The 13,092-nt window shown below is 42.1% G+C and overlaps 1 protein-coding gene across 1 annotated transcript in view; it reads left to right on the top strand.

Annotated features, from left to right (window-relative positions):
• LOC149452024 (large neutral amino acids transporter small subunit 3-like) overlaps positions 1-13,092 on the top strand; it is a 463,531-nt gene that overhangs the window by 205,587 nt on the left and 244,852 nt on the right. The gene's annotated exons all lie outside the window — the stretch shown is intronic.

Genomic DNA, 13,092 nt, shown 5'->3' with positions numbered 1-13,092 from the left:
CCAGTACTGTGACAGAACCGCCCTGACTGCAGTTTTCTGATGAGTCTACTTCCAAGCCAGGTGAGGCAGGATCCGGTTGGCTCAGAATGGGGTTCGACATAAAGAGTCCCTTCAGTGTGTCAAAGACAGCTTATGCTGCAGGGGTTCATCAGAACTGAATGCCTTGTTTAGTCAGCTGAGAAGTGGGAGCAATAACAGCAGAAAACCCCTTTATGAACTACCGATAGAAATTTGCAAACCCCACAAAGCGACAGGCCACTCCAGGATGGCAGATACGTTTTCTGGGTATATTTTGATGCCTTCAGTAGAAATGATTAAGCCCACATACCCTGAGCCAACTGAGAACCTGCTTGAGCCCAGTGATGCTCCAGATTAACAGAAAAAGATTAACAGGTCAACAAGATAAATAACAAAAATTTCCAGAAAGTACTTGAAAATGTTATTAACAAAGTGTTGGATGGTTCTTGGTGCGTTGCAAAACTTGAAGGGCATTATCAGGTAGTTGAAGTGCCCGAATTGAAGACGAAAAGCCATCTTCCACTCATCTCCTTGACGTATACAAGATTATACGCTCACCGCAGGTCCAGCTTGGTAAAAATTGTCATGAATCTGAGTCTCTGCAACAATTCTGCAATTAACAGGAGGGGATACCGGCTCTTAACCATAATTTTATTCAGTTCTCGGTAATCCACACAGGGCCGGAGGGTGTGATCTTTCTTCTTCTCGAAAAAGATAACCACCCCTGCTGGTGAGGTGGAGGGACGGATTAATCCTTTACTCAGGATGTCATCTATGTATTCCTTCAGTGCCTCCAGCTCATGTTCCGAAAAAGAAGAAATTCACCCAAACAAAATTTCAGCTCCAGGCAACAACTCATTTGGGCAATAATAGGGTCTGTGTGGCAGAAGTGTGTTAGCTTAGTATTTGCTAAACACATTCAGAAAGTTATGATAAGCTGCCAGAACAACTTGATGTAACTCAGCATCATTGTCCACGCATAGTGTGGCAGACGGTTGGAGTGGAGGTTCTAGATGGCAGTAGGAAGATTGAAAGTCCACTTTACCAATCACCCAGTCAATACTGGGGTTGTGTGCCTGCAGCCCAGGATGACAGGGAACAGAGGTGATGAAATAGCATCCAGGCGCAACAGTTCTTTGTGGTCAGATGGGGATATCAAAACTGGTGAGGGAATAGTCTCTTGAATAACTGATTTTATACAGGATCCATCAGCCAGATACATGAAAAGTCCCTGATCTTTAGTATGCAAGGGTATCTGGTGCTGGGTGGCAAAAGTCATATCAAAAACGCAGCTGCAGGATCCTGAATCAATTATAGCGGAAATTGGAATGGCTCTTCCTGGAAGCTGAAACGAGATGAATAACAGATAACAGGTGTGATGGTCAGGCACTTATGAATTTTTGTTTGCCAGTTTGGCACGTAATGGCCTGCTTCTCCATAGTAAAGACATAGATTATTCTGCCCTAAATATAACTTACCGCCTGAGATTGTCACACGGGTTGATTTACTAAGAATAAGGTGAAGCAATAGATGTTAGACAGCAAACTTCATCTAATTGAAACAATTAAAACCTTGCTGTGGTGAACGTAAAGCGACTTCAGTTAGGAAAATGTCTTTTAATAAATGTAGAATCAGCACAGTCGCTTTTACATAATAGGTAATGCTAAACTTGTTCCCTAGAGGGCGTAGGCACAGGATCAAGCCAAGAACCCATTTCTTTGTGTGTGTAAAAAAAGAAACAATTTGCAGGTGAGATTTGTTGTTTGGCTTTTTTTTAATGCTAATTCTATTATTCATTCTCTTTCCTATTTGGTAGTGTTTTTTACATGTTCTCCAAACAAATGCATTTTTTAATGAATGTTACAGAGTAATGCATACTATTTTCTAATGTTAAATATATGTCTAAAAATTACAGGTATATCTTATTATATGACTAATAATTTTTAATGTCTAATTCGAATTTTCTCATATCTACTTAGAATTATATATCTTAATTCTTGAATTATGGTACTACTATATATTCTAGACACTGCTATGATCAGCATTGTGGCTTAGTAGTTAGCACTTCTGCCTAGCAGCACTCGGGTTGCTGGTTTGAATCCCAACCACCGCACTAAATGCATGGAGTTTGCATGTTCTGTCTGTGTTGGTTTCCTCACATGCTGGTATTTGTTTTTGGCTCCTGTCTAAATTGTCCCTGTTATATGAATGTAAGTTATGGACTTTACATTGTACACTCCTTGAAGGCAGGGTCTGATGTGAATGTGCAATATTTATGTAAAGTGCTGTGCAAATTGATGGTGCTATGTAAGTACCCGAACTAATACAAATGCATGTTTTATATATCTATATCACAAATCTATCTCTCTACCCCTCGCCTCACCCCCTTTGTCTCCGCCCGAATCACAAAGCTACTAAACGACATATCAGACTGGATGTCGCTCCACTTCCTTAAACTGAACCTCTTCAAAACCGAGCTCCTAGTCTTCCCCCCAGCTCGCACACCACCCCCTACTGACTTCTCCATCACGTCCAACAATTCCACTATCAGGTCCGCCCTGCAGGCCAGAGTACTTGGTGTCATTCTGGACTCCAACCTATCCTTCCAGCCCCAAGTCCAATCACTAACAAACTCATGCAGACTCCACCTCCGTAACATTGCCAAAATCTGCACGTTCCTAACCCCAGAAACCACTAAACAGCTCATCCACTCCCTCATCATATCACGACTCGATTACTGCAACTCCCTCCTCACTGACCTGCCTCGCCACAGGCCTTCCCCTCTTCAGTCGATCCTGAATACGGCAGCCAGACTCATTCACCTCACCAACCGCTCCGTTTCCACCCCCCTCTGCCAATCCCTCCACTGGCTTCCGATTGCACAACGGATCAAATTCAAAATCCTAACACTGACATACAAAGCTGTCCATCATACTGCCCCAAACTACATCACCAACCTAATATCCAAGTACCACCCAACACGCACACTCCGCTCCTCTCAAGACCTCCTTCTCTCTAGTTCTCTGGTCTCCTCCTCCCATGCCCGCCTCCAGGATTTCTCCAGGACATCACCTATCCTCTGGAACTCCCTACCCCAATCCATCAGACTATCACCTACTCTCCTCTCATTTAGGCACACCCTGAAAACCCACCTCTTCAGGGAAGCCTACCCCTTGGTGCTAATTGCCGACCTCTTCTACTTTTCTTATCACTCCATCCCCCACAGCTATCTCCTCCTGTACCACTGTCCCCTCCCTCCTAGATTATAAGCTCGAAAGAGCAGGGCCCTCAAACCCCTCGTGTATCACATTGTACTGTTATTGTACTGTTGCATGTTCTGTCTCCCTTTGTAATGTACAGCGCTGAGCGAACTGTTGGCGCTTTATAAATACTGTATAATAATAATATATGTGTTTTTTGCAATCTGGTACAAGTTTAGAAAGTTTCACATAATGTAGACAACAAAAGAGCTGACATTACAAATAAAAAAAGAGTGTGTTGGGGGGGGGGGGGGGCTTGCTCATCTACCCCCCTTCTCTAGCCTGTAGGACTGTATGCTAAGATAAGGGTGTGTTAATGATTTGTGGGGAAAGCCACACTTTTTTTGGTTAAGGAGTTCCCCTTCAAATCCATGACAGTTATATCTCTGTAATATGACAAATAATTTTTAATGTCTAATTCATATTTTCTTATAATATCTACTTATAATTATATATCTAAATTCTTGACTCATGGTACTACTATACAGTTGCAAGAAAAAGTATGTGAACCCCTTGGGATTATGTGGAGTTTTGCATGAATTGGGCATAAAATGTGCTCTGAACGTCACAACAATAGAAGAACACAGTCTGCTGAACATAATACTACACAAACATTAGATGTTGCCATGGTTTAATTGCACATAACATGTAAACATTCACAGTGCAGGGAGGAAAAAGTATGTGAGGTCCTAGCTGAATGACTTCTCCCAGAGCTAATTGGAGCCAGGAGTGAGCCAACCTTGACTTCAATCAGTGTGATGATATTGGAGCACTGTCTGATGTGAACCATGCCTCGCAGAAAAGAGCTCTCAGAAGACCTACGATCAAGAATTGTTGACTTGCATGAAGCTGGAAAGGGTTACAAAAGTATCTCCAAAAGCCTTGATGTTCATGTGTCCATGGTAAGACAGACTGTCTACAAATGGAGAAAGTTTAGCACTGTTGCTACTCTCCCTAGGCATGGTCGTCCTGTAAAAATGACTGCAAGAGCACAGCGCAGAATGCTGCATGAGGTAAAGAAGAATCCCAGAGTGTCAGCTAAAGACCTACAGAAATCTCTGGCACATGCTAACATTTTTGTTGACACATCTACAATATGGAAAACATTAAACAAAAATGGAGTACATGGGAGGACACCAGGAAGGAAGCCATTGCTGTCCAAAAATAATATTGTAGCACGTTTGAAGTTTGCAAAAGAGCACCTGGATGTTCCACAGCACTACTGGCAAAATATACTGTGGACAGATGAAACCAAGATTGAGTTGTTTGGGAAGAACACACAACACTATGTGTGGAGAAAAAGAGGCACAGCACACCAACATCAAAACCTCATCCCCACTGTAAAATATGGCGGAGGGAGTATCATGGTTTGGGGCTGCTTTGCTGCCTCAGGGCCTGGACGGATTGTTGTCATTGATGGGAAAATGAATTCCAGAGTTTATCAAGACATTTTGCAGGAAAACCTACGACCATCTGTCCGCCAACTGAAGCTCCGCAGAGGATGGGTGATGCAACAGGACAATGACCCAAAGCATACAAGTAATTCAACAAAACAATGGCTGCAACAGCACAGAATACGCCTTCTGGAGTGGCCCAGTCAGAGTCCTGACCGCAACCCGATTGAAATGCTGTGGCATGACCTTAAGAGAGCGATTCACACCAGACATCCCAAGAATATTGCTACACTGAAACAGTTTTGTGAAGAGGAGTGGTCCAAAATTACTCCAGATCATTGTGCAGGTCTGATCTGCAACTACAGGAACCGTTTGGTTGAGGTTATTGCTGCCAAACGGAGGGTCAACCAGTTATTAAGTCTAAAGGTTCACATACTTTTTCCTCCCTGCACTGTGAATGTTTACATGTTATGTGCAATTAAACCATGGCAACATCTAATGTTTGTGTAGTATTATGTTCAGCAGACTGTGTTCTTCTATCGTTGTGACTTAGATGACGTTCAGAGCACATTTTATGCCCAATTCATGCAAAACTCCACATAATCCCAAGGGGTTCACATACTTTTTCTTGCAACTGTATACAGTATTACAGTCGTACAATAGTTATGACAATTGTGGACAATATTGTTATATAAATGTCAAAATCATAATACTCACAACATACTGTGATAGAGACCAAGTGAAAAAGCATCAGTAATTGAATTTCTGCCATATTAAAACACATTTTGGTGTGTGATCAGGTCCATGACTCCTCACCAGACCTCACCTCATCCAGGCAGGCATATATATATAAAAAGTAACAATAGTAACTATAAACCATAGTAACCATAAAGTGACCAAATTAGAAACAGTCATAGTACCATAGACACATATAGCAAAAAGAGAGATATAAGAGCTTATTAAATCTAGTGAAACACCCACCGCTGTTAAGGCAGATGTACGTTATTGTTGAAGCCACTATTATCAAGCAATGGATAGAGAGATACAATTCCCTGAGCCCATGCGATCCTCCAATAGTATAAATCACAGTTCATCCAAAAGGATCCCTAAGAAGGGTATCAAAAAGAAAGGCAATAAACCTATATGGAATCACAACGGGATATATGACCATATTGCATATCAGGCCCAGAAAAAGAGCCATAGACTAACACAGATAAACAAGCAATACCAATTTACCTAGCTGGAAAACATACAGCAGAGCCGAGGGAGGTCGCATCAAAATTCACACAGAGAGACCCAAACAAGAACGAAATCAGGAAAGGGGATTTATTTTTATCCGCCCTCTGACTGAACACCTGAATTGAATCGCGGGGATGGCACCAAACACCAGGGCACAGGCTGTCCCTGCACCTCCAGGCATAGGGCCACGCCCCTCGATGCGCCGGTGCACGGCGCCACCCTGCCTGCCAGGCGGGATGACGCCGTGCATTGGCGCTCTGTTGACATGCACAGAGTGGCCAAGGGGCGGGGAGAGATGAAACGCAAACCTCACAGGGGGAAAGGAAAATCCCCACACAAAGGCCGCAACAAAAAGGCCGCGCCTACCACATTGTGGTGGTGCGGCCTGCGTGTGCCCACCAAGGACCGAACCCGGAGAGACAAATGGACCGGGCCAGACACCAATGTACAACACAAAATACAGCAAGTTCATGCAAAATGCATACATCACAATATATAAACAACATGGACATATGGAAAGGAGCACCCAGAGGAGTGAGAACCATAAATGGTATATAGGGGACAAAATTGATGACATCACCACAATGCAGACATATGGCATATCTAGCACTATTGAATTTCAAAAAGACCACTAAAAACGATTCTACATGTCATAACACTTTAAAGAGACATTCGTGTATAATTGCACTGAGTTCCATCCAACAAGCGAAAGATATTTATATTCTCATATCCAATTGCAGACACCAAAGATCACTATATATTAGTTAGAACAGTAACATGAAAGTGCATGTAAAGAAAAAAACAGGTCAGCAACAAAGTTACTATTTTTCCATGCCACCACACACACAAAGCCCTGTAAAAAAAGCTTGTAGCTCACGGATTCATTCAAGCTTGGGGGATATGTGGCACGTAGTTGGAAAATCCAACGTAACTCAAGTTGTAACAATAATTTGTTCCAATCTCCACCTCTAGGGCTTGGATGAATCCAAGAATAAGAAATCGAATTCTTGGACATATACTATTATGTACAAAAATTGTATGCTGCCCAAGGGGAAAATCAGGATCACATGTTTTCATACTGTTGTTGTGTCTGTAGGCACGTCTCCAAAATTCCAGCTTGGTCTTCCCCACATAGAAACATCCACAGTCACACATCAAAAGATAAACAACCCCAAATGTTCTGCAGTTAGCAAAGTGTTTGGGTTTAAAATATTCCCCATTGGGTAATTTAGGTGTCACTTCAGTGTCCATGTACTTACAGTAATTACAAGAACCACAAATTAAAGTACCCCTTAGTTTACATGGATCTCTAAACCCATCGCCTCAATATTCACTCCATGTTAATCTTTTATGGAAGTAGCCCTCCTAAAAGTAATCTGGGGGGATGAAGACACATTTCCCTATTATGGGGTCCATGGTAAGCAGATACCAGTATTTCTAGATAATATTCCTAACCTGATCATGCTGGCTGGAGTATTTCATAATAATACCAGTATGTTGATCTGAATCTCTCTTCCCTGCACTTTCCAATGTATGAAAATAATTAAGGATTTTAGGTAGCAACAACATCTTGACTGACAATCCTTTCCTTTCCAAGTTAAAGAAGTGAAGGAAGACCACCTCTCCATATCCCTCAATAAATCTGTAAAAAAAAAGTGAATAATTTGACTTATAAAGCGTCGCTATTGTAGAGGTCAACTTCATTCCCAAGTACAGTAAAGAGCCCGGTTGCCAAATAAAGCCATATTGGTTTTTTAAAGTCTGCATGACATGTTCGATTAGATTGATATTAACGGCCTCTGACTTCTCCCAATTCACATCTAAACTCAAAATACGACTAAATCTTGTAAGAAGATCCATAAGCGAGGGCAGGGAGGTGTGTGGAGAAGTGAGAAAAAGAAGCAAGTCATTGTCAGACAAAGCACATTTGTGGTGTTTGTCACCACTGCTCACACCTAAGATATCAGGATGGGCCTGAATAGGTACAGCTAAAGTATCAATGGCAATAATAAATAAAAGAGGAGAAAGGTAGCAGCCCTTTAACATTCCAGACTCAAGGAAAATAGGTTCGGACATATATTCTTGCAACCGTATCTACACTGAAGAGCTGCTAGAGTGTGAAGGAAAGCCAAAAACTTGGGGCCAAAGCACCATCTCGAAAGGATCTGAAAAAGTTAATCCCAAGAGATGGTATTGAATGCTTTTCAGATATCTAATGAAAGCAGCATTCCCTTTCATGACCCTGCTTAGTCCCAAGGTGAGTTGAGGATAGAAATAATATTGACAGCTCTCCGGATTTGGTCTGAAGTCTTTCAGTCAGGCACAAACCCTACTTGATCCACATTGATGTAGTGTGCAATAAAACCAATCAGCCTAGTAGCATAAATTTTTGCTAAAAATTTTAGGTCAGTGTTTATCACAGATATTGGTCTGTAATTAGTCACATCGCTGAGATCCCTATTGGGTTTGGGGAGAAGGCAGATAAAAGCTTTATTGGAGGCTACATCCATGGGATTACCGTTTCTAAGAGCATTAAAGTAATGCACTAGGTGAGGAGCAAAGTTGAAGTGAATTTCTTACCTGGTGGTAAAGCCATCAGGTCCTGGGGCCTTAGCCAATTCGGATTGTTTAATAGCCCAGAGAATGTCATCTTCCAGTACATCTCTATGTGAATCTGACAGAGTGGGCAATGGAAGGTGGGATAAAAACTCATCAAAATCCTCTTGAGTCACAGTATGCACATTTTTATATAGAGCCTGAAAATAGGCACAGAATTCTAAACACTGTGATAGTGAGTGATAAAGATTGCAACAAAATTTTGCATAAGCGAACCATCTGATTTACGCAGCTAGGGATTGACGTTGAACATGAAGAAAGGAAGTAGCGGAACTGTACAAATAGCAGACTTCTTTATTATTCAATCCTTGAAGAATAAGCACTGAAGGAGTGAGAACCGCGTCTACTGATGTTCCCAGAGCCATGTATTGCTGTCTTTTTATCTTCATGGATTGAATAATAAAGAAGTCTGCTGTTTGTACATTGGAGTGCCGCTACTTGTGTTCTTCATGTTCACTGACTGCATTTGTAGATCAAGCAGGCACACAAACATCCAGCAGCATGTGATCTCTGGCAGGTCAGCCTTGAGCAGTGTGTACTCTGCAACCTGTTTCCTAGGGATCGACGTTACTCATGGTCTGGGAGCCATTTTCTAAGCGGGCAGGGTTCCCGACTATATTCGAGTCTCCTCCAAGAAGCACAGCTGCCAAAAAATGAGGGGATAATGTCTGAAGAGACCAAAAAAGGACATTTGATATGTAATAAGGTCACAAAGATCTTTGAATTCCTGCTTACGTTTTGTAGTAATAATTTTTCTGGCTTTCTCCAGCACAGAAAATATTGCAATATATGATAGGGTTCCCAATATATTTTGGCTGAGGAGGCTGGGAAGACAAGGAGAGGGGCTAAGGGCTTGCAAAATTATCTCCCCTATTGCCCTGTCCAGGGATGAGCTGAAGGACTGGGGAGAGTCTCTTCCAGGGGAATCATCCCCAGAATGTGTGCAAGTGTGCAAAGGGGAGGAGTCTTTCTCACCAAATACAGGAGGATGGTCTACTTGTACTGTTGCCTCTAGCTGAGTGGCCTGCCTTGTGGAGGATGCAGCATGTGGAGCTGTGGTAATAATTTTGATATCTGCCGGTGCCATGGGGGATTCCACGGGCAGCGGGAAGCCAGTGGGGGTTCATTGCAAATGGTTGGGTCCCCAGGTATGGCTATAATCGGCATTGATCCACCCCTGTGCAAAGGAGCGGATAGCTCAGATGGCCAGCATCATCCGCTGCGTGCATGAGCCCCATTAACAGTTGTTTCAAATCTAAAACACCTGTAAATGATTTTCCTTACAGTGGAGTGATTGATAATTTGGTTTCCTTTTTAAGTCTCTTGTGAGACTCAATAATCTTCTTTCTGAATGGCTTAGTGCAGGGCTTGAAAAAGCCACTTACCCGCTCGCCAAATGCGAGGAAAAATTCCTCTGTGGCGAGAGGTGAGAACAGATGAAGCATCGAGCTACTGCACCTGCGCTCCAATCCTCATTGTGAAGCCGGGTTCTGGTTTACAACTTCCGGTTTCTGGCTTCTGCGGCACCGTCGCTGAGGGGACAGGTGCAGAAGAGGTTCGCTCTCCTCCGCTGAGAGGAGACACCTTCTCCACTGCCGCGGGGGACTCGAGGAGTAAGTACTGTATACTCAGTAATGTAGATCCCAGCTCCCCTGTACTCCATTATAGTGATATGACATGTATATAGTAATGTATATCCCCAGCTCCCCTGTGATGACATGTATACAGTAATGATTACTGTATACATGTCATATCACTATAATGGAGTACAGGGGAGCTGGGATATACATTACTCAGTAATATATATCCCAGCTCCCCTGTACTCCATTATAGTGATATGACATGTATACAGTAATGATTACTATATACATGTCATATCACTATAATGGAGTACAGGGGAGCTGGGATATACATTACTGTATACATGTCATATCACTATAATGGAATACAGGGGAGCTGGGATATACATTACTCAGTAATGTATATCCCAGCTCCCCTGTACTCCATTATAGTGATATCACATGTATACAATAATGATTACTGTATACATGTCATATTACTATAATGGAGTACAGGGGAGCTGGGATATACATTACTGTGTACAATTGTATATTTTGGACTCTTTATTCTAAAGAAAAATGTAATTTCATAAGCTTTACGGGGGCGTGGTTGGGGGCAGGGGGGCGTGGTTGGGGGGCAGTCTGGGGGTGGGGTTGGAGGCGGGCCTGGGCAAGGTTGGGTGGGGCAACTGGTGGAGAGTAAGGTTTGTGCCTGGCTAGTAGGTCTAGACTCGAAATTTTAAGCCCTGGCTTAGGGAGTACATAGAATGATGCAACCACACATATCAATAGCAAAGAGAATGCAGACTCTTAATTCACCATTATCTAAACATAGATATACAATAATAAGAAAATAGATTAAGGTTTTTGTACAAATGGAATTTTGTTAAAGGGTAAGGATGGAAATGGAAATCATGTAGACTCAAATGGAACATTCACACAAGGATAATTAAAACAATGGTTGACTTTATGGAAGAATGTTAAATGAACAATCATCCATGTAGGATAATGGTGACATCATACTTAAGTAGTTACAAAAGTTCTTGCACTCCAGGAAACAAGGAAAAAGATGGATACCTGTGCCCTAGCAGTTGTACAGCACATAGTCCTGACATTCCTAGGGAGGGAGGAAGGCAATTGGCCCTACCCCTTCAAGTAGTAAAAGGACATTTTTACTAACTCACAAATTTCCTTGTATAGTCCTCCAGAACTATCCCAGGTTGGTAGGACACAGTTGCCCAGCAAGGTGTGGTGGCTTTGAAAAGGCTTTAATGAAGTTACTACCCAAGCTACAATCACCAATGGGTGCAAACTAGTGGCATCTGGGGGGGAATGACAACATGAATCTCTATTGCACTTACAATATTTATCACCTATTTCAAGAAATAGGTCACTAGTGGACATTCCCAAAATATTTGATTCCTTTTCCTGATTGGCAACACCAGCATCTGTCATTAATTTGGAAAAATATATTGGAGATCAGCAAGGAAGTCATATACTACCTACTCACAATCTTACAGTTAATATCTTTATAATTAATTTGTGCTAAACAGCACCTTGTACATAAAGAAAAGGATCCAAGATCATAGATTTTTTCAAAAGGAGAGTTGTAAATCTCCTTCAGGACAAATGAGGGTTCTGGTAAGAATTTGCATTGTAGTAGAAGCTGATAAGAGGTGTGTAACGTTCCCTTTAAGGTCCTTTTTCCTGCCCACCGCTCCTTGAAAATGACAGGGATATGTGGAAGTTCATCACGTTTAGTGCAAGACATTGAGAAGCTGCGTTATCCTTCATATTCAGAATTTAGTACATTCGCACCAGGGGCGGACTGACAACTCATGGGGCCCCCGGGCAATAGGAGATCATGGGGCCCCTGTGTCCTTGCCCAAACTCAAAAAAGTCTATGAAAAAAAAGGTACCAGGGGCATCTCATGGGGCCCCCTACTGACACCGGGCACTCGGGCAGTGCCCAAGTTTCCAAATGGTCAGTCCGCCCCTGATTCGCCCACATTTAGGGCTCTTTTGGTAATGCCTGTGACTGCACTGAAAGAAGCTAGTAGGTAGAACCTATTAATAGGTGTTTTTAGTTTTCTTAGCATAGCATCTGCAACTAATTTCCCAGGTGATAAGGGGGTTAAGGAAGCCAAAATCAGAGTTTGTCCTAAAAAAGATAGCTACCTGTCTAGTGAGACCTAAATTAATCTCTGGATTTTAAAGGTGACTGTCACTGAGTCTCCAAGTCCAGGCCTTTGTTGTGTCTAAGTGATTTTCATTGCTATAGTGGTCACAGCATGGCCTGAAAGGGTAAGGGTGTCATTCTGTTATAAGGAGACTATGGGTATGAACACATGCTTAAGAAAGAAAATGTCTAGTCTGGAGTATGTCCATTGGACCTCAGGGCAAAAGGTATGATTTCTTTGGAATGTAAGATTCTCTATGCTAATCAGCTGTTTTGTAAAAAGCATCTTTGTAACCTTTGGATACATCGCAGTGTGAGTCTATGGCAAAACTGAAATATTCTTCAAAAAGTAACCCTTTATTTAGAAGGCTGAACAGATAAAGCAAATTAATAAAGCCCTTCACAAGTAAATATCTGCCCTCTGGGTAAGGCTTTCCTGAAGGAATGAAATTACATAGTTGATAAATAATGGTTCCGTGAAGGGAAGTACTTCTAGTCTCCTCAACTCTAACCTGTCAAATGATGCAATGCTGCCGGGTAGCCTGGAAGGACTTATTCTAACTCTGCTCCCCATATAAGGTCTAGTAAATATTTTGGGGATAAGGTAGGTTTTTTTATGGAGGGAGGGAAAGGTATTATTTTTGTTGAGGGTAGATGAGGAAATTTTTTTCTTTGGGAGATAAAAGATGTGGTAGGAAGTTTTGCTTAGGGAAGGTGACTGAATTGGTGTTGAGAGAGTTGCTCATACATTGTCAGAACCACCCACATATTTTTACAATTGCCCGTTTGTTTTCCATATATTGTCACAATTGCTCATTTGTTACGTG

Source organism: Staurois parvus, unplaced genomic scaffold (assembly GCF_062004578.1).
Source record: "Staurois parvus isolate SC_StPar_1 unplaced genomic scaffold, SC_StPar_1.0 ptg000502l, whole genome shotgun sequence".
In the NCBI taxonomy this organism is placed as follows: Eukaryota; Metazoa; Chordata; class Amphibia; order Anura; family Ranidae; genus Staurois; species Staurois parvus.
Note: the sequence above shows the minus strand (reverse complement) of the source record. Positions and strands in the feature narration are given on the sequence as shown.